General features: G+C 35.4%; 1 pseudogene; it reads left to right on the top strand.

The window, feature by feature from the left end:
- LOC131059795 (cucumisin-like) overlaps window positions 1-21,722 on the top strand; it is a 51,739-nt pseudogene extending 30,017 nt beyond the window's left edge.
- The last annotated feature ends 936 nt before the right edge of the window (window positions 21,723-22,658 follow it).

The following is a 22,658-nucleotide window of genomic DNA, read 5'->3' as shown; positions in this document are numbered from 1 at the left end:
AATGCTTTCAGTTATCATGCCTTATCGGAATAGTTAAGTAGTTAATCAAATCAACAAATAAGATCATAACCACAAAAACATTCACCACATGACACAAATGTTTATACGTGGAAGACCCAAATAGGTAACAACCACGGTGAGATGAGACTCACAAGATAGCTATCTGAAATCTTTTTAAGTTCGCCCTATTAGGAGCCAAGCCTATTAAAGCTTTTACAATAAGTCCTGTTAAGAATTGATCTTGTTAGGAACCACCCAGTCAAGGGATTTACAAATGCCTTGATAAAAAGAAAATACCTTGCTAGGAGTAACCTCATTAGAGGATTTGAGAATCCAAGCTAATGGACCATCTTGTTAGAGGATTTAAGAAGTAACCAAGCTTGTTAGAGCTTACCCGGCTAGGGGATTTCAATTCTAATCTAATTGTTAGAAGACAACATGTTTTTCTTGATCTGTTCGACTAGCACTACTTTTTCTTGATCAGATCCTTTTAAGCTTCAATCTGCCTTTACATAAATTGCAAATCCATTCTCCGGTTAGGCAACCATACACTCAACTGATTTTTGCCAACACCTTTTACAAAACAACTTGTTCGACCTTAAATACAAATCAATTAGGTCAGTAACACAACAAAAACCTAATTATCTCATAGATATTACAAACAAATGGGTTCAAATGTGACCGTTGGATTTACATAGCAATCTATACACATTCTTCAAGAAAATTCTAATCGCTCCATGATCACCACTTCATCGGACTTGTAACTCATCACGTGCTTTGCATTAGATGCAATCCACTTTGTTGATTCCCTAGAAAATCAAACAAACGCGCCAAAACAATCTGACTTATCTTTATACAATGACCACATGTGTCACTATCATTACCACTCAACATCAGATAATAAACCAACATAACCATTTCAGCAAACTTAATCAGTTAGGGTTTAACAAAAACAACTAGTAGGGTTTACCAGTTACATTGCATAGAAAGGGTTTAACCTTATACACCGGTTATTGGTTCAACTCACATAATTATATACCAGTTTATAACATCTTCCATAAATCTCTTCCTACCGATTACAAGACAATATCAATAATAACAACAATATCATAAATACCATTACTAGTTCAATTGACATCAATGATATAACATATCATTAATGCAATCTTCATGCAAATGCCAACAATCTCCTCTTTGGAATTGATGACAATACAAATATCAATGCCTCTGATTGCTGTTGTGAATGGTGAATAGAAATCCTAGTTTACATTACCAAGTATTCACCATGCTTTGTCTGTCTTCAGCCTATCATTGGTTTCCCTTTACCATAATCACATCAGTCTTCTCCTCAATCACATAATTCTTCTCTCCGTTTGACATCAATGCCAAATTGAAAGTAAAACATGTAATTTCAAAATTTTACTGTGCATCAACAACATACTACAACTTGATGCTCCTGCTATGGAATACATTCACTTCTACATCAATCCTTCTAAGACTCTGCAAGTGATTCAGGGACTGATGCAATCAACATCATGCTTAGTTAACTTGATGAAGGGGTACAACCCTTAGTTGACTTCTAAGACAATCATATGTAGTCTTAGGCAAAGGTTTGGTAAAGATATCTGCAAGCTGCTCCTTGGTAGAAACATGCTCTAAGATAACATCTTTACTTTGAAATTTTTCCCTCAAAAAGTGATACTTGAATTCAATGTGCTTGGTTCGTGCGTGCAAAACAATATTCTTAGAAATATTTATGGCACTTGTATTATCACATAAAATCTTTATAGGTTCTGAGATTTTCATCTTAAAGCCTTCCAAAATATGCCTCATCCAAATAGCCTGTGTGCAATTCATATAAGCTGCAACTTACTCAACTTCAGCAGCAGATTGTGAAGTACAACTCTTTTTCTTACTACTCCATGAAACAAGCCTTCCTCCTAGAAATAATGATCCACCGGTAGTGCTTTTCTTGTCATCAACATTTCCTGCCCAATCAACATCTGTGTACACCTTCAAGTCTCAAGTCAAAGTTTCCTCCATATGGATACCATAATCCATAGTCAACAGTACCTTTTAGGTATCTAAAGATTCTCTTGGTTGCTATCAGGAGTATCTCCTTAGGATTCTTTTGGAATCGAGCAACTATGCCAACCACATGGGCTATATCTGGTCTGTTATGAATAACACAGTGTAATTTGTCAATCAATGACCTGTATTCCTTTTCATCAACAGACTTAGATTCATCTTCTTTGGACAACTTACAACCTGTAACCATTTATGTTCCAACTTGTTTACAGTCACTCATGCCAAAAGCCTTCAAAACCTCTTTCACATACTTAGATTGTGTAATAAAAATAACATTCTTCATTTGTTGTATCTGCAAGCCTATGAAAATTTTCATTTCCCCTACTAAAGACATTTAAAACTCATTTTTCATTTCATCTACAAAACTGTTGCTCATGACATCATCACCTCCAAGAATAATATCATCAACAAATACTTCATTGACTAGTATTTCATCTCCTTCAAACTTGAGATAAATATTACTATCATCAGTGGTTCTTGCAAAACCTATCTTCATTAGATGTGCATGAAGCCTTTCATACCATGCTCTGGGTGCCTGCTTTAATCCATAAAAATCTTTATGCAATCTACATACCATGTCTCTCTCATCTGTCAAAGCATAACCATCTGGTTGCTCTATGTATACCTCTTTTTCCAATATCCCATTCAAAAATACAGACTTAACATCAATCTGGTATACCTTGAACTTTTTATGGGCTTGAAATGCAAGTAAAGTTCTAACATCTTCCAGTCTTGCTACTGGTGCAAAATTTTTTCCATAATCTTCTCCTTCTTCTTGAATAACCCTTGTAGACTAATCTTGCCTTGTTGTGAACTACAACACCGTCTTCATTTAACTTGTTTTTGAATACCCATTTAGTCCCTATAAAATTCTTATTTACCGGTTGGGGTACCAGGGTCCAAGTGTTGTTCTTCTCAATTTGAACTAGTTCCTCCTCCATAGCTTTAACCCAATGATCATCACCAAATGCCTCCTTAGTACTTCTACATTCAATGGTGGAGATCATGCAAGAGTTCTCTCTTATTCTCCTTCTAGTTAGTACTCCAACATCCTTATCCACAATAATCTATTCAGAACTCTGGTTTCATCTCACATACCTAGGAGTTTTTCTTACATGATCATTCTCTTTAGGTTCAACTTCTTCATTATCATCTTCTTCTGAATTTATTTGTTCCAGTTGAACAAGTGCATTAGAATTTTCTTTACCGGTTTCTGATTTAATGGTTTAAAGTTCCAAAAGCAAAATGCAAGGATCTTCATCCTTTTTCTTTGAACTGGTTCCTTCTAAGACTTCAGGACATTCCTCTACTCAAACATCAGCACTCTCAATAATTCTTTGTGTTCGGTTGTTGAAGCATTTGTAGGGCTTACTCTTGGTGGAATAGCCAAGAAATATGATTTCATCACTCTTAACTTCAAACTTTCTAATGTAATCATCACTTTTAATAAAACATTTGATACTGAATATCTTAAAATAGCTAACATCAGGTGATCTTCCATACCAATATTCATAAGGGTTCTTGTCCTTACCTCTTTTCACTAGAACTCAGTTGATTGTCTAAATAGATGTACTTACAACTTCTTTCCAAAATGGTTTTGCTAAACCTCCTTGTATCAACATTGTCCTAACATCTTCAACCACTGACCAATTGTTCCTCTCTGTGATACCATTCTGCTATGATGTCTTTGGTGCAGAAAGCTGCCATTTGATACCATTCTCATCATAGTACTTATTGAATCCCTCAGAAGTAAATTCACCTCCTTGATCTATTCTCAGACATTTTATCTTTTTGCCACTCTCTTTCTTAGCTAAGGCCTTGAATGCCTTGAACTTACGAAAATATTCATTCTTATCCTTCAAGAATGTGACCCACAACATCCTTGAACAATCATCAGTGAAGATCATGAAATATATGTCACCTTGAATGCTTCTTGTTCTTATTGGTCCATATAGATCTATATGAACCAAATATCACAAGTGCTCTGCTGAGAAGGACTTTCTCTTGAAAGTTGAAGAAGTCATCTTTCCTAACTAACATTCTTTGCAAAGAGCATTAACCAATTTTTCTAGCTGAGGCAAACCTCTTACTATCTTGGACTTTCTCACTTTAACAATGTTATCAAAGTTTATATGAAAAAATCTCCTATGCTAAAGATAGCTATCATCTATCTTTGCAATCAAATAGTTGCTAACTTTAGGATTAAGATGAAATGGATTACCTCTGGTTTGTTTCCCGTTTGCAATCAATTCACCTTTGTTGTCAAAGATTTTGCACATACCATTTCTAAACTCCAGTGGGTATCCACTATCATTAAGTTGTGCCACACTTAGTAGATTGTGCTTTAGAACTTCAACCCAATAGACATTGTCAGAACTTCTCTTCCCATTAAGAGAAATAACTCCCTTACCTTTAACCATACAGGGTGAGTGATTGCCAAATCTGATAACATCGCCATCGAATTCCTTTAAGGAAAGAAATTTGCTCCAATCACTGGTCATATGATGTGAACAACCACTATCAATGATCCAATCATCGGAGTTAGCCATGCTGGACACTAGTGCCTTTTGATCTGATATTTGTTCTTTAATAGCTACAAATACAATATCTTCACTAGCATCATCATCAGATTCTTCATTAGTGATACCATTGTCAACCACTATAAGACAATCTCTCTTGCCTTTACCCTTATACTTCTTGAATTTGTCTCTCTTGTGTTCATTTTCACCATTAGGACAATTGGCTGCTATATGACCAATCTTGTTGCATCCAAAACATTTAAAGGTAGTTTACCTCTATATTTCCCAGTTCCTCTAGGCAATCATTTTGCCAACAATGCTTCAAGTTCCACTATGTTGTCTTCATTATCAACATCTCTGTTGGATCTAGATTCATAGCCATGACAAGTATCTCTACTTTTTCTCATAGATGGGCTAGAGACAGAAGCTCTGAATGCAGATTCTAATTTCTATACACTACCATCATAGTAGTTTAGTTCAAAAGCAGTAAGTTTGCCAATGATAGAGTCAAGAGTTACCTTAGTTTTGTCAATGGGATTCAGCTCCTAAATATCTACAACTCAGATAGAATAGACCAGTAGCAAGGTTCTCATTACCTTACTGATCACTATGGCATCTTCCACTTTCCCTCCTGCACTCTTTATTTCACCGACTATCTCTTTTATCCTTTGATCATACTACTGGATATTCTCACCTTCAAACATTCTCATGTCATTAAACTTTTCTCTTAGGCTCTCCTCTTTAGCCTCCAATGCTTGATGATTTTCTCACCATGGAACTGATAATAGCCTCCAATGCTTGATGATTTTCTCATTGTTCTTTCTTCTGATCATCAGTCAGAGTTCTAGTAGGTGCAATATACTTCATTTCTACGTGATCCCAATACTGTATTCCCAGACTCTTGATGTAAATCTTCATCATGTCGCTCCATATCCTATAGTTTTCTCTATTGAACTCCGGACCTTCCTTCTTCATCATGATCTACAAGATCTTTTCCTCAAGCTGTTAGGCTTTAGATTATACAGGACCTGAGAAGCTCTGATACCAATTGATGGTATGATGAAATAATAAGTATCTGGTAGATTACTGAGAGGGGGGGTAGTGAATCAGTATACTAATAAACTAATACAAACTTCACAAACTCAAACTCAAACTCACAAAGTAAACTTATCAATAAAATATCATTGTCAAGATCAATACTCATAAGAATACCGACTGACTATTATAGCAACTTAACAGTAAACAACTTTAAACTTGTAAACATCCAAATGCTTAATCATATATAAACATACTCCATGTCTCAATGCTTTCAGTTATCGTGCCTGATCAGAATAGTTAAGTAGTTAATCAAATCAACAAACAAGATCATAACCATAAAAACATTCACCACATGACACAAATGTTTATACGTGGAAAACCCAAATAGGTAAAAACCATGGTGAGATGAGACTCACAAGATAGCTATCTGAACTCTTTTGAAGTTTTCCTTGTTAGGAGCCAAGCCTACTAAAGCTTTTGCAATAAGTCTTGTTAAGAACTGATCTTGTCAGGAATCACCTGGTTAAGGGATTTACAAATGCCTTGATAAAAAGAAAATACCCTGTGAGGAGTAACCTCGATAGTGGATTTGAGAATCCAGGCTAATCGACCACCTTGTTAGGGGATTTCAATTTTTCTGTAATTGTTAGAAGAAAACAAGTTTTTATGGATCTATCTGAATAGCACTACATTTGCTTGATCGGATCCTTTTAAGCTTCAATTTAACTTTACACAAACTATAGATACATTCTCTAGTTAAGCAACCTCACACTCAATTGATTTCTGCGAACACCTTTTACAAAACAACTTGTTCGACCTTAAATACAAATCAATTAGGTTGGTAACACAACAAAAACCTAATTCTCTCATAGAGATTAAAAACAAATTGGTTCAAGTGTGACTGTTGGATTTGCATAGCAATCTATACACATTCTTCAAGAAAATTCCAACCACTCCATGATCAATGCTTTGTCGGACTTTTAACTCATCACGTGCTTTACATTCGATACAATCCACTTTGCTCATTCCCTAGACAATCAAACAAATGTGCCAAAATAATCTGAACTTATCTTCATACAATGACCATACGTGTCACTATCATTGCCGCTCAACATCAAATAATAAACCAACATAACCCTTTCAGCAAACTTAATCGGTTAGGGTTTAACAAAAACAACTAATAGGGTTTACCGGTTACATTGCATAGAAAGGGTTTAACCTTATACATCGGTTACTGGTTAAACTCACATACTTATATACAAGTTTACAACATCTTCCATAAAGATCTTCCTACCAGTTACAAGACAATATCAATAATAACAATAATATCATAAATACCATTACCGGTTCAATTGGCATCAATGACAACATAACATATCATTAATGCAATCTTCATGCAAATGCCAACAACTTTTCTCTAAGTCCTTCTGGAGTTTTACTATTTTTGCTTCCAGATTCTGATGTTCCTTTTCCTTTTCACTTAGACCGGTACTACTAACTTCACACATCCTCTTGGCCTTTTCCAACTGAAGTTTTAGATTTGTGATTGTTCTCTTGGATTCTTCAAGAGATTGCTCCAGCAATTTGTGTTCTTCAACTGCAACCCTTTTTACCTTCTTTAAGTCTCTTCTTGTTTTCTTTAGCTCATCTAAGGCACTAATGAGTTCTGCTTCAAGGTCTATTTCTCCTTATTTCTCTTCCTCTTCTGCTTCTTCTAGTACCGGTACCTCTTGAGGCATAAAAAGGTTTTCTCTTACATCATCTCCACTACAGCATTCATCTGAGGCACTTTCCTCATCTGTGGTATCATTTTCATGTGTGTAAGGACTGCTCTGCTTCCGGTAGCCTTTTCTACTATGTTGATAGACATTTTTCTTTCTATCTTTACTATATGATTTGCTACCACTTGATTGATCATCTTCATTCTTATCACCATAAGGACATTTAGCAGCAAAATGTCCAATCTTTCCATAGTTGAAATATTTCAAAGGCAGCTTGCCTTTATATTTTTCCTAAACCTGTCTTGAGTCTTCTGAAATTTTTTTCCATGATGTCATTAGTCTTCACTGGTTGCATCATGAGAAGCTTCTTCTTTTCCTTTTCTTGTTGTCTTGAATGCAACTTCTTTCTTCACAGCACCAGTACTGACAGTCCTGATTTCATAACCAGTTAGGGAGCCATACAACTCATCCATTGTAAAGACTTTCAGACCTTTTTCTTCTTCTATAGTTGAGACCTTTGTATCATACTTAGATATAAGGGATCTAAGTACTTTCTTTATTATTACCTCATCTTTTACTTCTTCTCCAAGCCCTCTAATGGTATTCGTTGTTTCATCAACCCTTTGGAGATAGTCAGCTATCTTCTCTTCATCTTTCATCTTCAAACCCTCAAGCTATGCTCTCAATGTCTGGAAATTTTCTTTCTTGACTTTAGCATCGCCTTCAAATATCTTTTGCAATTTGTCCCAAGTTTCCTTGGCAGAAGAGCAGTGCATGACTTTAACAAACTCATTATCAGACAACCCACTAAGAATGACATTCTTAGCTTTAGCATTGTTCTCATATTCCCTCTTAGCATCTAGATCAATAAGGGGATTATTAAGAGTTGTATATCCATTTACAACTAACATTCATACATCACAACCTAGAGAGGACTAATAGGTTTCCATTCTTCTACTCCAAAAGACATAGTTGATACCATCAAACATAGGAGCTTTTGAGGAGGCAGATTCATTTCTTGCCAATCTAAACACTTGATGGGATCTACCCAAGCTAGAGAATGCTTGATAAACAAGGTACCTAGGCTCTGGTACCAATTGTTGGACACAATGGATCACTGAGAGGGGGGGGTGAATCAGTGACTTAAACTCTTTCTCTTTAATAGAGAGATAATGATAAGGTAGAGAACAAGTTGAGTGCTAATCGGTAACTTAAACAATGCAAGTAGAGTGTGTGAAAGGACTAGGTAAAACATTAACATCACACATGAACAAGAATACATCACACAACACTAGATATATATGAGGAAAACCCAATGTGGTGTGAGAATAGCTACTGGAGATCTTCTCCTCCAATCCAGCCTCACAATGAAACTCTGAATACAATATTTAGGGCACCGACCCAAGGAGAACCAACATAAAGGAGAACCAAACCCTGCACAATTTATAGGCTACAACCTAAAGAAGCTACAACTTAGTGAAAACAAAATAAAGCTCAGATATACAAATGAAATCACTATTGCAAATGAAGTTTTGCAACCTTACAATATTCTTCTATGTTAGTTTCGGCCTTACCAGTCTGTATACTTCTTCACTCACTCTGTAACCTGATTTTGTTGATAACTTGTCTAAGTCCCCTCTCACAAAGTCTTTTCACCTTCAACTCACACTCGATCACCCTTAATCAAGCACAACTTCTGCCAGTTTGTCACCTCTGTTGTCAATGCGCACTCCACTGGTTGTTCCTGACACCGATTTACTTTGCTTATCCTTATCAGTCAGATCTTCACTCATAAACACTTGAAGTTTTTATCTCTTCAGCTCTCAGACAACAATTTTACACTTGTCTTCACTATGCAGCAACAACAACAATAGTATCAAGTCATCATATTTAAACTTGAGCTTTCCCGCCAAGAAACAATTCAAACTCGGAGCAGTTAGGGTTTCCTTTACCCGACACAATCTACATAAGATCTTATCCAGTTTATCTTGGATTGATCACCTGTACTCTAGGAATGCATCTATACACTTTCCATTATGCAATGCATACTTGCTAAAGATAGCAATCTTGTACATAATTTTCTACCTTGAAATCTGTCTACTCATAAAAATACTCAGCTATTTCCTTTTCAAGGTCTTCTTGCAATCTAATTTTCTTTGCTTTGATCCAGGTGCAAATAGCTTTGTGATCTTCCTTTGTCATACTTTCTTCCTCAAGCCACATTAGTTAGTTACAATCCCATGATTTTTGTTATTTCATTAATGTCGACTAGTTGTTTCAACAACCATGTTGATGGAGGCTTCACTGACCTCTACATGTTTTCCACCTCACCTCCAGATGGCATCCGGACGGTCAATCACTTATCTCACTGACACATAGCTGGTTCATACTTGAACACTCAGCAAACTCATACCGGTACATGCCTTTACCGATGAGACCTTCTCCTCCTGCTAACCGGTATTTCACACTTAACCGGTAGCACATCTTCACCTCCGATGATTTGTGATTACTTTAACATTCTGCCTCTTCAGCATAAACAGGCAGCCAAACTCCAAACCGGTTTAAACTCTACCGGTTATTACACAACATGCCAATACACACATGCATCTCACCTCATACTAGTGATGTCACTAATATTCTCAATATCTACTTGTCTTCTACCATACCGGTTCTTCATGTTAATCTTCTCAATACCTTAATTGTCTTTCACCATACTAGTACATTGCCCTTCATACTAGATGACATACCTCTACCGATAGCCTGCCTACAATATCATTTGACATCAATGAAAACCCAATGCCAACATATGTAGAGGTTATCATTGAAGCATATGGCTCTCAATTCAAGGCTGTGGAGGATAGATTCAATTATCTAGAGAAGTGGGTTCTCAATCATGGGAACACCCTAAAGAAAAGTGGAGAACAAAGCCAAAAAATTCTGGAAGCCTCTGCCAATGACTTCAGTATGCTGATCAGCAAACTGGAATAGGTCCATCTAGAAATGAACACTATTGATACTACCGAGGATAAGGTACTGACTCTTGAAGGGGGGCTACTGATCATGGCAAAAGAACTCAAGCCAGTACTAGGAAAATGACCCACCATGCTAAGGAGCTGGAGGAACTGAAGAGCGCTGCTAGGCCTCTATGGTCCTGCTGGAATAAGAAGCGATGGAGCTTATCATAAGCCTTTCTTAGGGTCTATTGCTTGTGGTTGTCCCTTAGTTTTCTTTGTGTTTTCTGTTTACCTCTTTTGGCTTCTTGCTGGCTTTTTGTCTTTTCCATGTGTTTCTTTTTGTGTTTTTATCTATCTAGCTAGTCTTTAATATCTTTTCTTTTAATTATCTTTCTATAATAGGGTTTCAGGGCCCCTTCAAAACTTTCTTTTCACTTAATCAAAAACTAAAAAAGAAAAAGGAATCTCATGAAACTTGAAATTATTGAAGTACATGACAAGGAGGTCAAATAAAAAAGAGGATTTAAGAAATCAATAATGTTGAAGCATCCAATTTGATGACTATTGAAGAGATTAACATGGATGAGTTGTGTTAGAACCCTAAAATTCCTGACAGAATCTAGCATTTATTGAATTGTAAAATCTTGAGATCACTTTCCTTGTTTTGTCATCACCAAGCTTTTGTATTCAAATGAAGGGAAAAGCCTATCATAAAAGCATAATTCCAAATGTTTTAGCCTATCCCCATGAACAATTGTTTGAGAAGAATGGATTATTTATTAGGTGAGGTTATTATTGTTACAAGTTCATTAAGGAAAGACATGAACAACAAAGCAATAAATATGATTATGAATGCTCAGAGGCATGGATGCTATGTGTGGGGATAAATGTGGCTCCTACAAGAGTTGAGCCCAACACTTAGCACTAGGGAGGAATCAACAATGATCCATGATTTCAATTCATGAAGCTAAGAAGGACACCTTATATTCTTTGTTGTGAAAATTTTTTTGTATCGGCAAGACTCACAAATTATTGCAATGAAAGGATGAATTTTCAGAATATCCTGCAACCCCAGTGAACAAAGCAAATGGTATGATGCAATGGTAAGTTATACCGATAAACCCTTTTCGATATGACTATTGCAAATCTCTAGCAAAAATATATTTATTAGCATAATGTTGTGGTTATGTCGAATACAATAATGCTATACCGAAAGAATAAACTACAACAAAAGGAAAAACTTATCGGGCAACAGTATATAAGCTATACCAAAAGCATAAAATGTACGGTTTTTTGGAGATTTCGGAGTAGGTGTCTAGTCACTTCACTGAAAATATGGGTTTTTGGTATGATGATCGAAGAATTTTAGAGTGTGGAAATGTTATGCTGAAAAGACTGGTGGGCCCCATTTCTATGATTAAAAAATTGTTGACAAAACTAGCTAGGAACCTATGACAAACTCTATGATTTTGCTATGATAAAGAAAAATGGGAAAGGATGTGAATTTTATACCGAAAATATATGTTATAGAGAAAATGAAAGCTGTCAGAATACAGCCCTAAAACTTATACTGATATATATAGACAAATATTAGTCTGACAAATGGACTCTATGAAGCAGGATTGTGCATATGCCAAAATCCAGCCTTATCCTGAAAGAAGGTCATATCAAGATAGCTAAAATTTGTTAAACCAACAATGATCTACACTTTGATAAAATTACAGATAGTAGAGAAAAGATTAGGAGCTTTGATGGACTAGCAAGTTACACCGAAAAGACTTAGAGGGTGGCAAGGCGATGGGTAGAGTTCCTCGACATTAATGCAAACTAAAACTAATGTCAATATCACATGAATTTGAATTTAAAGCATCCATGACCATTTTGCAACTATATTCAAGGAAGCATTTCATGAGGTTTTTAAGAAGTGAACTGTGCAGAATTTAGATAGTGCATACAAAGATATCTTTAAGCCAGGTGAGCAAACAAAGGATCAAAGTTCATTCCTAGATTGCAAGTAAGTTTTATCTTTAAAGAAAATCTTTTGATCAAATCTACATTTTCTATGTGATGGAGGGTACTTCGTAGAAAGCTAGGGTTAAAAACAGAAAAAGGAGGGGAGACACCTGAACCAAGATATAATGGATCAATTTCCTATTTCTGGCTCAAAGTCCAAACAATTCTCACAAGCAAGATCAAACATACTGGGAGATAAAAAATGAGGGCCTAGGAGATATCTGGACACCAATGAGGGGGTTTGATATAGTGCTTTACCACTATAGAAAGAGGAATAGGCTAGAACCTATTTGCAACCCATGGAATTATAACATTGGCAAATTAGCAGTCCCAAATGGCTTTGTGAATATAGATTTAATGCCTGCATTGATAAAAAACTATGACCCAAGCACAAAAATCGTCAAGGACGCCGCTGGGCAAATATTGTTACCCATCACAAGGGATTTCATGTCCAGAGTATTTGATTTGGATATAACATTGGACCAACCCATTGACCCTACAATTTTGAATAATGAATACACGAGACTCATAGATACATATAAAAGATGGAGATTGCTCATCCATAGAAGGAAAGAGGGAAACAAAGGGAAATTTTTTGAAAAAAATGAAAACCCACCCTTTGAGCTAGGCCAATTTGAAGAATCTTTCATGTATACTTATTATGGTATATGTCAAATCATGAGGTATGAAGCCAATATTCTGATGGATGTGGTACTAATGGTGTTGGCTATTGATATGCAAACACATGATGCTAGGTCGTTTGATTATGTATATTTAATTGTTAATCAGATAACTCCTGGTTTGGAGAGATTAAAGGGTAACTATGAAGAAATGCAGTTCTTTGTATTGATGCACATGTTATTGTATGTAGGAGAAGAAAATAATTCATGGTCTAACAATCTCAGAGTCATAGAATATGATAGACAGGGTTTGAGGAGACCAGTCCAAATGTGGACAACCGTGTGGGATCAAAGATGCCCATGGTCTCAATACTTGTACTTTGAAGAATACTTGGTTAAGCCCATACTTAATCATCTTGGTCATCCTTCTACCTATACTTTGTCAGTTAAACTAAAGAAGTTTTTGAGACCCAAGGACTTTGATTATTTATTTGGATTTTGTGAGACAACTGGCCGAGTCAAGCTACACCTATTTGGGGATACATGGATAAAAATATCTTATGCCAGTCTATTTGTCTTTTGGCGAGTTTACAGTATTTTCTACTAAGGTTATGAGTCCATTAAACATAAATTAGCCTATTATGGCATGACACCGGGAGAGACTAGGGTGAAATTTGATCCTGAAGGATTTATCAGTGTTGCCAAACAAATGTAGAAGTTGCACCCTTATGTGCATGTGCCACTAGAAAATGATGACTTAATTAGGAATCTGGATGAAAGACGAGCTATGGATAAGTTAGAGACCTATGATAAGGTCTGCAAGGCAGAAGAGTGGAGAAGAAGCCATGACTTATTGAAGGATAGTGCTTATGATACCATTCAAGATCTAGTTGCTCGTGCCAATGAGAAGATTTCTCACTTAGATGATATTCAAGAAGGGGTCCCTCCAAGTGTGTTTGAAAAGGATGAAAGGAAGATCCCAAGGAGAGGAGCACAAGTAATCAAACCTCTCATGTATAAATTACCACAACCCTCCCCTTCAGTTCAAAGAGACATAGGAGATGTTAGAGAATAGGTCCCATCTCACATCCCTCGAGAAAAATAAATAGTAGAAGTAGAAGATCAGGATGACAAGGAAGATGTCAGAATACCTATAGGAGAGAAGTCCATTTCTAATGATGATTTTATTTATTCTCAATAGTTTAAAACTTTCCTGTACAGATATAAAGGCAAGTTGGAGAAATTACCCCTAAGAATGAACCTGAACTTCTTGCTAAGCTTCAGCATGATGTGGATTATCAGATTGCCTCTATTACCCTTGAAATAGGAAGAGAATTGTTGCAGGAAGTAGGAGTACTCATTGTCCCAGGATGGAACATGAGCTCAACTGTGTTATTTGATAGCTTTGTTTAAAGTACTGGCAATGAAATATATGTTGGTATTTTGGTTATGTTGATATGGTTTTGTCATTGATGTCAACACCTATTAACACTTATCCACTCTGACACTTTGAAGAATTGGCAATGTTCACCAACAAGCAAGTGACTTATACACAGTCACCAGTATCTGGTACACTGGCAGGATATAATGTTCACCAGCACTTGGAATGATATGGAAAATACCTGGTTATGTCGAAGACATCATTTGGACACTTTGTCTTGGAGATTTGTTCATTGTTATATTCATGTTTGCATATTTGTTGTTACCGGCAAATAGGTCCAGGATAAGCACTGGCAAGCTTATCTATTCCAGATCAGCATGACATGCTTTGGAGATGATTTATTATTGTTGTAAATGCATCAAGTCGACATGTTGAATCGGTTATTGATTTACTTGTAAAATGTTTTATTGCAATATCTATTAGAGCCGACCTATTAAAATTGGTCTTAGGTTACGGTATAAATGTAAGATCTTATTTGTAAGATCAAGTGTGGAATACGAAGAAATAATTCGGTATATGCGAAAATAAGAAGAGCTTTACACACAGATATCATTTGAAGGTTGAAGGAGGATTTTGTGAAGATAATCAAAACTACACCGGTACTGAATCCAGCATAGAAAGATGCTATTTTGAGTAGTACATCTTTATTGGATTTAACCATGCAATTGTAGTCAGTGTGACTCCTATTTGTGTTTGAGCAGTGAGCTCTAGGCGCTTGGCCTTTCTACATGTGCAGACCCCATTTGTATACACATACTATCTACAATAGTATCATCTGATTGTGGGTAAGGTTTCCCACCATGTTTTTTCCCCTTACAGGGTTTCCAGGTACAAATATTGGTGTTATGTGTTGTGGATGTTATTGTCTTTCTATTTCATGCATTAATCTTTACCTGTACTGCAATTAACTGATAAACTGTTTGCCGGCAAAAAGTTTGGTTTACAGGTATTAAGCATTAAGGTTGGTTAAGTTATTTTTTGTTTGAATTTATCTAACAATTGATTCACCCCCCCCTCCCCTCTCAGATGTCTTCGGGACCTAAAAATTGGTATCAGAGCTTAGTCCTCTTTCCATAAGTTTAATAGTTTGAGGATATCCAATGTCTTATAACTATTTCAAGAAGGACAGTCCTAAACTTGATGGAACCAACTATGGAATATGGAAGATCAGGATGGAGAAACATCTAAATTGCATTGGAAAGGACATCTGGGATGTTACAAAGAATGGCTATACTGCTCCTACTCAGAATCAGCCTAATCCACCAAACTTGGCTAAAGATGAGGAAAATGATTGCAAAGCAAGAGAAGCACTTTTGAGCACATTATCAGATCAGCAAATCATGGGATTATCAGATAGGTCTACTGCTAAAACTATTTGGGATCATTTGGAAACATTGAATGAAGGAGATTCCACAGTCAAAATTGCAAAACTTGAAAGCTTCTAGGTCAAGTATGAAAATTTGAAAATGGAAGAAGATGAAAGGATTTCTGCTTTTATGGAAAGAGTTAATGAAATTGTTTTGGGTATTAAATATTGTGGAGGAACCTTAAGTGAAGATGAAATTATTTCAAAAATTTTAAGGGGATTTCCACCAGCATATAAAATGAAAGTTACTGCTATAAATGAGTTGAGAACAATGCCTAATACATGAATAACTAGGGATACATTGATTGGAAAACTTTCAGCTTTTGAAATTGAGCAATTTGGTCCTATTGCTACTATAAAAACAAATTTATCTTCTAAGGCATCAACATCATCTACACCATCATTTGACAAGTCTGATTGGAAAGCCTTTTATGCAGGAGAACTTGAGGAAAGCAGGAGAGAAAATGAAGAACTTGAAGCACTATTTGCAAGAAAAATGCCTAAAGGTCTAGTTGGAAGTAAGTATGAAGGTAAAGTGCTCTTTAAATGCTTTAACTGTAATAAGATTGGTCACATGGCTTCTAGATGCCCTGATAGACATGCTAGACTAAGAGAAGAAGCTAGAAGAACATACAAGCCTAACCTTGAATATCAGAGATACGTATTTAAGAAGAACAAAGATAAGTCTTGTTATCTTGTTGATGAAGGAGTCACTGATGATTCTGATGAGGATCCAATAGACAATGGATGGTTTTTTGTTGCTATAATAGAAAATGAATCGGCACCTACTGTTCAACTGGTAGAATAGGCCCTGATAGCTAAAATTGAAGTTAGGGATGAATGGATCATTGATTCAGGATGTTCACATCACATGACTGGTGATAAAGGCAAATTCTTAAAATTTTAGGAATATAATGGAGGCCTAGTAAGATTTGGAGATGACAAAGCTTGTTTAATCAAAGGAAAAGGTACAATATCTCTTGATGGTAAACATAATACTGATAATGTTTACTATGTAGAAGGTCTAAAGCATAATCTTTTGAGTGTTGGTCAATTAGTTGAAAAAGGATTTCAGTTACAATTCAAGAATGGTAAATGGAAAATTATGAATAGAAGTGGTTTGGAAATTGCAGTCGGTAATCAAACTAGAGGCAACATCTTTCATTTGAATAAGAATGAAAAGATATGCTTGATTACACACATTAATGAAAGTTGGCTATGGCATAAGAGACTTTGTCATGTAAATTTTCATTGCATGGTAAAAATTAGTACTACTAAGGCAGTTAGAGATTTACCTAAGATTGTTAAGCCTCACAATCCGGTATGTAAGGAATGTCAATTTGGAAAACAAGTTAGAGCATCTTTTAAAATTATTCCAGAAAAATCAAATAATGCTCTTGACTTAATTCATACTAATTTATGTGGTCCAGCTAGAACTAAAAGTTTACAAGGTGATAGATATTTCATGCTAATCATTGATGACTATTCTAGAATGTGTTGGGTTACTTTTCTCAGAGAAAAATTAGAAGCATTTGGGAAGTTCAAACTATTCAAAGCAATGGTAGAAAATGAAACCAGTAAGAAAATCAAATGTTTGAGATCAAATCAAGGAGGTGAATTTAGATCTAAGGAATATAATGCATTCTATGAAGTGAATGGAATCAAAAGATAGTTATCAGCACCCCAGACACCACAATAGAATGGAGTTTTAGAAAGGAAAAATAGAACTGTCTTGGATGTAGCTAGAAGTATGTTATCAGAAGCAAATATTCCACATGGATATTGGAGAGAGGCAGTAAGCACATCGGTCTATACATTCAACAAGGTTCACATCAAAGGTGAAACCGGTAAGACCCCTCATGAACTATGGTTTGACATTACTCCTACTCTTAAATATTTCAGAATATTTGGTAGTAAATGCTATATTAGAAGAGATGAGTATATTGGCAAATTTGATCCTAGAAGTGATGAAGGAATATTTCTTGGTTATTCATCTAAGAGCAAGGCATACAGATGTTTTAACAAGAGATTGCAAAAAATTGTTGAGAGTACAAATGTGAAGATTGGTGAACAATTTAGAGGAACTTCAAGGTATATAGACTCTGAACTGGCCATAGAAATACTGGAAAATGAACCTACATTGAACCCACTAGTACAGAATGAAGATCTAGTTACACTAGTATCATCTTAAAATTCCACTGTAACTGAGCAACAACAACAAATGAAGACACCCTGGTATGTAAGACTTAATCACTTCGAAGATCAGATAATTGGAAACAAGTATAAAGGAGTTATGACAAGAGGAAGACTAGCAAATGAAGAGGTATGTCTTATTTCTCAAATTGAACCATTATCAATTAATGAGGCATGTGAAGATAAACACTAGATTAAAGCTATGGAAGAAGAATTAGAACAAATTGAAAAGAATAACACATGGACATTAGTTCCACGGCCTAAAGACAAAAATGTGATTCGAACTAAATGGGTATTCAAAAACAAACTTAATGAAGATGGTAAGGTAATCAGAAATAAAGCAAGGATAGTGTGTAGGGGATATTCTCAAAAGGAAGGAATTGATTATAATGAAACCTTTGTACTGGTAGCTAGAATTGAGGCAGTCAGATTATTCTTGGCTTTTGTAGCACACAAGAACTACAAAGTATATCAAATGGATATTAAATGTGCATTTTTGAATGGAGATCTTGAAGAAGAAGTTTACATTAAGCAACCTAATGGATTTTCTTTGACAGATAACAAAGATATGGTTCGCAAGTTAAGAAAAGCTTTTTATGGGTTGAAGCAAGCTCCAAGAGCTTGGTATGCAAGATTGGATAAGTATCTTTTGAAGATTGGATTTTCTAAAGGTAATGCTGACAACAACTTATACTATAAAGTGACTAATGATGACATCTTGGTTATAGAAGTTTTTGTTGATGATACAATCTTTGGAGGAGAAGATGGATTATGTAAAGACTTTTCTATTGAAATGCAACAAGAATTTGAAATGTCTATGATTTGAGAAATAAAATTCTTTTTAGGATTGTAGATTTCATAGACTGATAAAGGTATATTCTTGAGTCAATCCAAGTACTTGAAGGAGTTACTAAAGAAATTTGGGATGGAGAACTCTAAACCGGTAAGCACACCTATGACTACAAATGATAAATTATCACTAAGGGATGAATCTACACCTGTTAGTCTGACTAGGTACAAATCTATGATAGGAGGTTTACTATATTTAACACAAACCAGACCTGATATTATGAATGCAGTATGTATTGTTTCAAGACTTCAGAGTAATCCTAGAGAAAATCATGAATCAGCACTAAAAAGGATTTTCCGGTACTTACAAGGCACTACAAATCTTGGTTTATGGTATCCTAGAGATGAAAAATTTGAATTATTTGCATACACAGATGCAAATTGGGCAGGAGATGTGGATGATAGAAAAAGCACCACTGGCTGAGCATTTTTTCTTAGAAGCAGATTAATTTCTTGGTTGAGTAAAAAACAAAGTTGTACATCTTTATCAATAGAAGAATTAGAATATGTTGCAGTAGCAACTAACTGTACACAAGTATTATGGCTTAAGTAAATGTTGAAGGACATAAAGGTAAAATACAAGGAACCTATAACTATCTATTGTGATAACACTGCAGCAATTGATATATCTAAGAATCCAGTATTACATTCTACAACCAAACATGTTTCTATCAAATTGAATTTTTTGAAAGAGAATGTTGAAGAAAAAGAAGTAAAACTTGTTTATGTGAATACTAAAGAGTAGATTGCAAATTTTTTCACTAAACCTCTGCCTAAGGAGACCTTTGAATATCTCAGAGATCAGCTTGGGGTCATAGGCCCACCAGTAGAGACTTAGACAGTTGATGTTTGTCATCAACTATCAGAATTAACAAAGAAATCTTTTACGTCGGCTTTGATGAGGAAGCTACTTCTCAGGGGGAGTAGTTGGTATACTGAATTGGTTGGTATTTTGTATTTGAATCTGGTTTTGTATTAGCTTTGGCATTTGATGTCAAAGGGGGAGAGATATCTATGGAAAAACACATTATCTTTTGGGGAGATATTATTCATTAGGGGAGAGATTGTTACTTTGAGATTGATTACTCTTTGTATCTGAATTTTGATTTTGGGAGATTGTTGGGTTTTGGGTATTTGGCATTTCTGTTTTGGCACTTTGATGGTTTTTCCATCTTGTGTTGCCATCAATGCCAAAGGGGGAGATTGTTGGTATTTTGGTTATGTTGATATGGTTTTGTCATTGATGTCAACACCTCTTAACACTTATCCACTCTGACACTTTGAAGAATTGACAATGTTCACTGACAAGAAAGTGACTTATGTACAGTCACCGGTATCTGGTACACCGGCGGGATATAATGTTCACTGGCACTTGGAATGATATGGAAAACACCTGGTTATGTCGAAGACATCATTTGGACACCTTGTCTTGGAGATTTTTTAATTGGTATATTCGTGTTTGCATATTTGATGTTAGCGGTAAATAGGTCCAGGATAAGCACTAACATGCTTATCTATTCCAGATCAGCATGACACACTTTGGAGATGATTTATTATTGTTGTAAATGCATCAAGCCAACATGTTGTAAATGCATCAAGCCGACCTACTAAAATTGGTCTTAGATTATGGTATAAATGTAAGATCTTATTTGTAAGATCAAGTGTGGAATTGAAAGGAAGAAATAATTCAGTATATGCAAAAATAAGCAGAGCTTTACACATAGATATTATTTGAAGGTTGAAGGAGGATTTTGTGAAGACAATTAGAACTACACTGGTACTGAATCTAGCATAGAAAGATGCTAGTTTGAGCAGTACATCTTTATTGGATTTAACCATCCAATTGTAGTCAGTGTGACTCCTATTTTTGTTTGAGCAGTGAGCTCTAGGCAGTTGGCCTTTCTGCATGTGCAGACCCTATTTGTATACACATACTATCTGCAGTAGTATCATTTGATTGTGGGTAAGGTTTCCCACAGTGGTTTTTCCCCTTATAGGGTTTCCACATACAAATATTGGTGTTATGTGTTGTGGATGTTATTGTCTTTCTATTTCATGCATTAATCTTTATCGGTATTGTAATTAACTAATAAACTGTCTACCAGCATAAAGTTTGGTTTACCGGTATTAAGAATTAAGGTTGGTTAAGTTGTTTTTGGTTTGATTTTATCTGACAACTGATTCACCCCCCCCCTCTCAGTTGTCTTCAGGACCTAAAAATATATTGCTTCCTCATGATGTAGACAGTGTATATTCAGGATCAAGTTTTCACCGTGATGAGGAGAAACTTTTGCAGTGGGCCCTATATCCATAAAGAAAAATGCCTATTCTGGTAGAAAATGATAAATTTTTTGGACATTTAATGGTGTAGAAAGTAGGAAAATTTGACCCTTTGGAAATAGCAGACCTGAATGTCAATGTTGCTCAGTTCAACCGGGCCCAAATGAGACATGTTAAAAGAGAAAGAGACATATACAAGGAGAAATTTGAAAAGGTAGAGGAACTCCAGTTGTATCTTGAAGAAAGGATAAAATCAGTCTCACATGAGGAGTTATCATATGAGCGTGAACAAAAAATTTCTATTGCCTTGCAAGATACCAACTATTGGAAATACAAAGCAGAGAAATTTGAGAAGAAGACGAAGAAATTGGAAGAACAAGGAAAGAAAATTGTGTATAATATGATAGTTGATTTTCTCACACATAGACACAAAGAGATGATGCTTCATGCTGATGAATATTGGAAAACATATGAAGGAATATACCATTCCTTCCAAGAGCATGTTAGGTTAACTAAGCGCCTGAATGAGAAAGTTGAGAAAATGAAAGATCCTGCCACCATTGAGATACCTAGGGAAGAAAAAAGGTTAGTAGCAAAACACAGAGAATACCATGATGAATTGGAAGAGGATATGGCCTAGTTAGATAAGGAGGGTGCAGATAATCTTCTAGTGGTCCTAAATGGAGAAGATGGAGAGGTTATGCCACATGAGCTATGGAAAGAAGGACTTATTTTTGGGTTGCCCAAGGCTTTGAACCTGATCAATGATGATGAATAGACCCTCCATCATATGAAGGTGATCACAAACAAATTCTACTGGAAGGAGTTTGCAAAGAGGCACTTCATCATGGGAATTCACACATACAAGGATCAAGAATATATTGATCATTTTGGTGTAGTCAGTCTATTTTTAGTTAGAAATTAAGTTTAAGAGTTTGTTATTTCAATTTATGTAACACCTTTTCTCAAGAGACATGTTGTTTCATTGATCTATCCTTATAAAAGGAAGAGCATTTTCATGTAAAAAGAGACAATAGAACATTATTAGAAGAAAAAAGACTTATCACTCAGTTAGAAGCATTTTATACTTTTATGGTGCAAAACCTGCTATAAGTAATACAAGAATCATAAATCTTTTTGCTGATTTGTTGTATTCAGATTATTGTGGTTGATCTTTTGAATCTACTTGATATTTTGATACTAAGAAGATTGAAGGCTACATTGAGAATTGTTTTTATATACTATTACCTTGTTATTTTAATTCAGTTAGCAAGAAGGCATGCATTATTGGATGGCTACTATATAAGTTTGATTAAATTCCTTATATAGTGATTGTCATGATAAGATAAATAAGTGTAGGAAGGTCAACAATAGATGGTTGTGTAGGATTGTCTACCAGGGAGACATAAATAAAGGGGTTCCATAAGACACTATACCCAATTAAGAGGAAGACACTAGTCAATATTGCATATTCAACAATGCATTTTATCAAATCTAAATAAGATATTTCATTTCAATTCCATAAAGTAGGAAGTAAGATTTAATTTTAGTTTCCGTTTTGCAAAGTAGGAGTAAA

Source organism: Cryptomeria japonica, chromosome 3, assembly GCF_030272615.1.
Source record: "Cryptomeria japonica chromosome 3, Sugi_1.0, whole genome shotgun sequence".
Lineage (NCBI taxonomy): Eukaryota > Viridiplantae > Streptophyta > Pinopsida > Cupressales > Cupressaceae > Cryptomeria > Cryptomeria japonica.
Note: the sequence above shows the minus strand (reverse complement) of the source record. Positions and strands in the feature narration are given on the sequence as shown.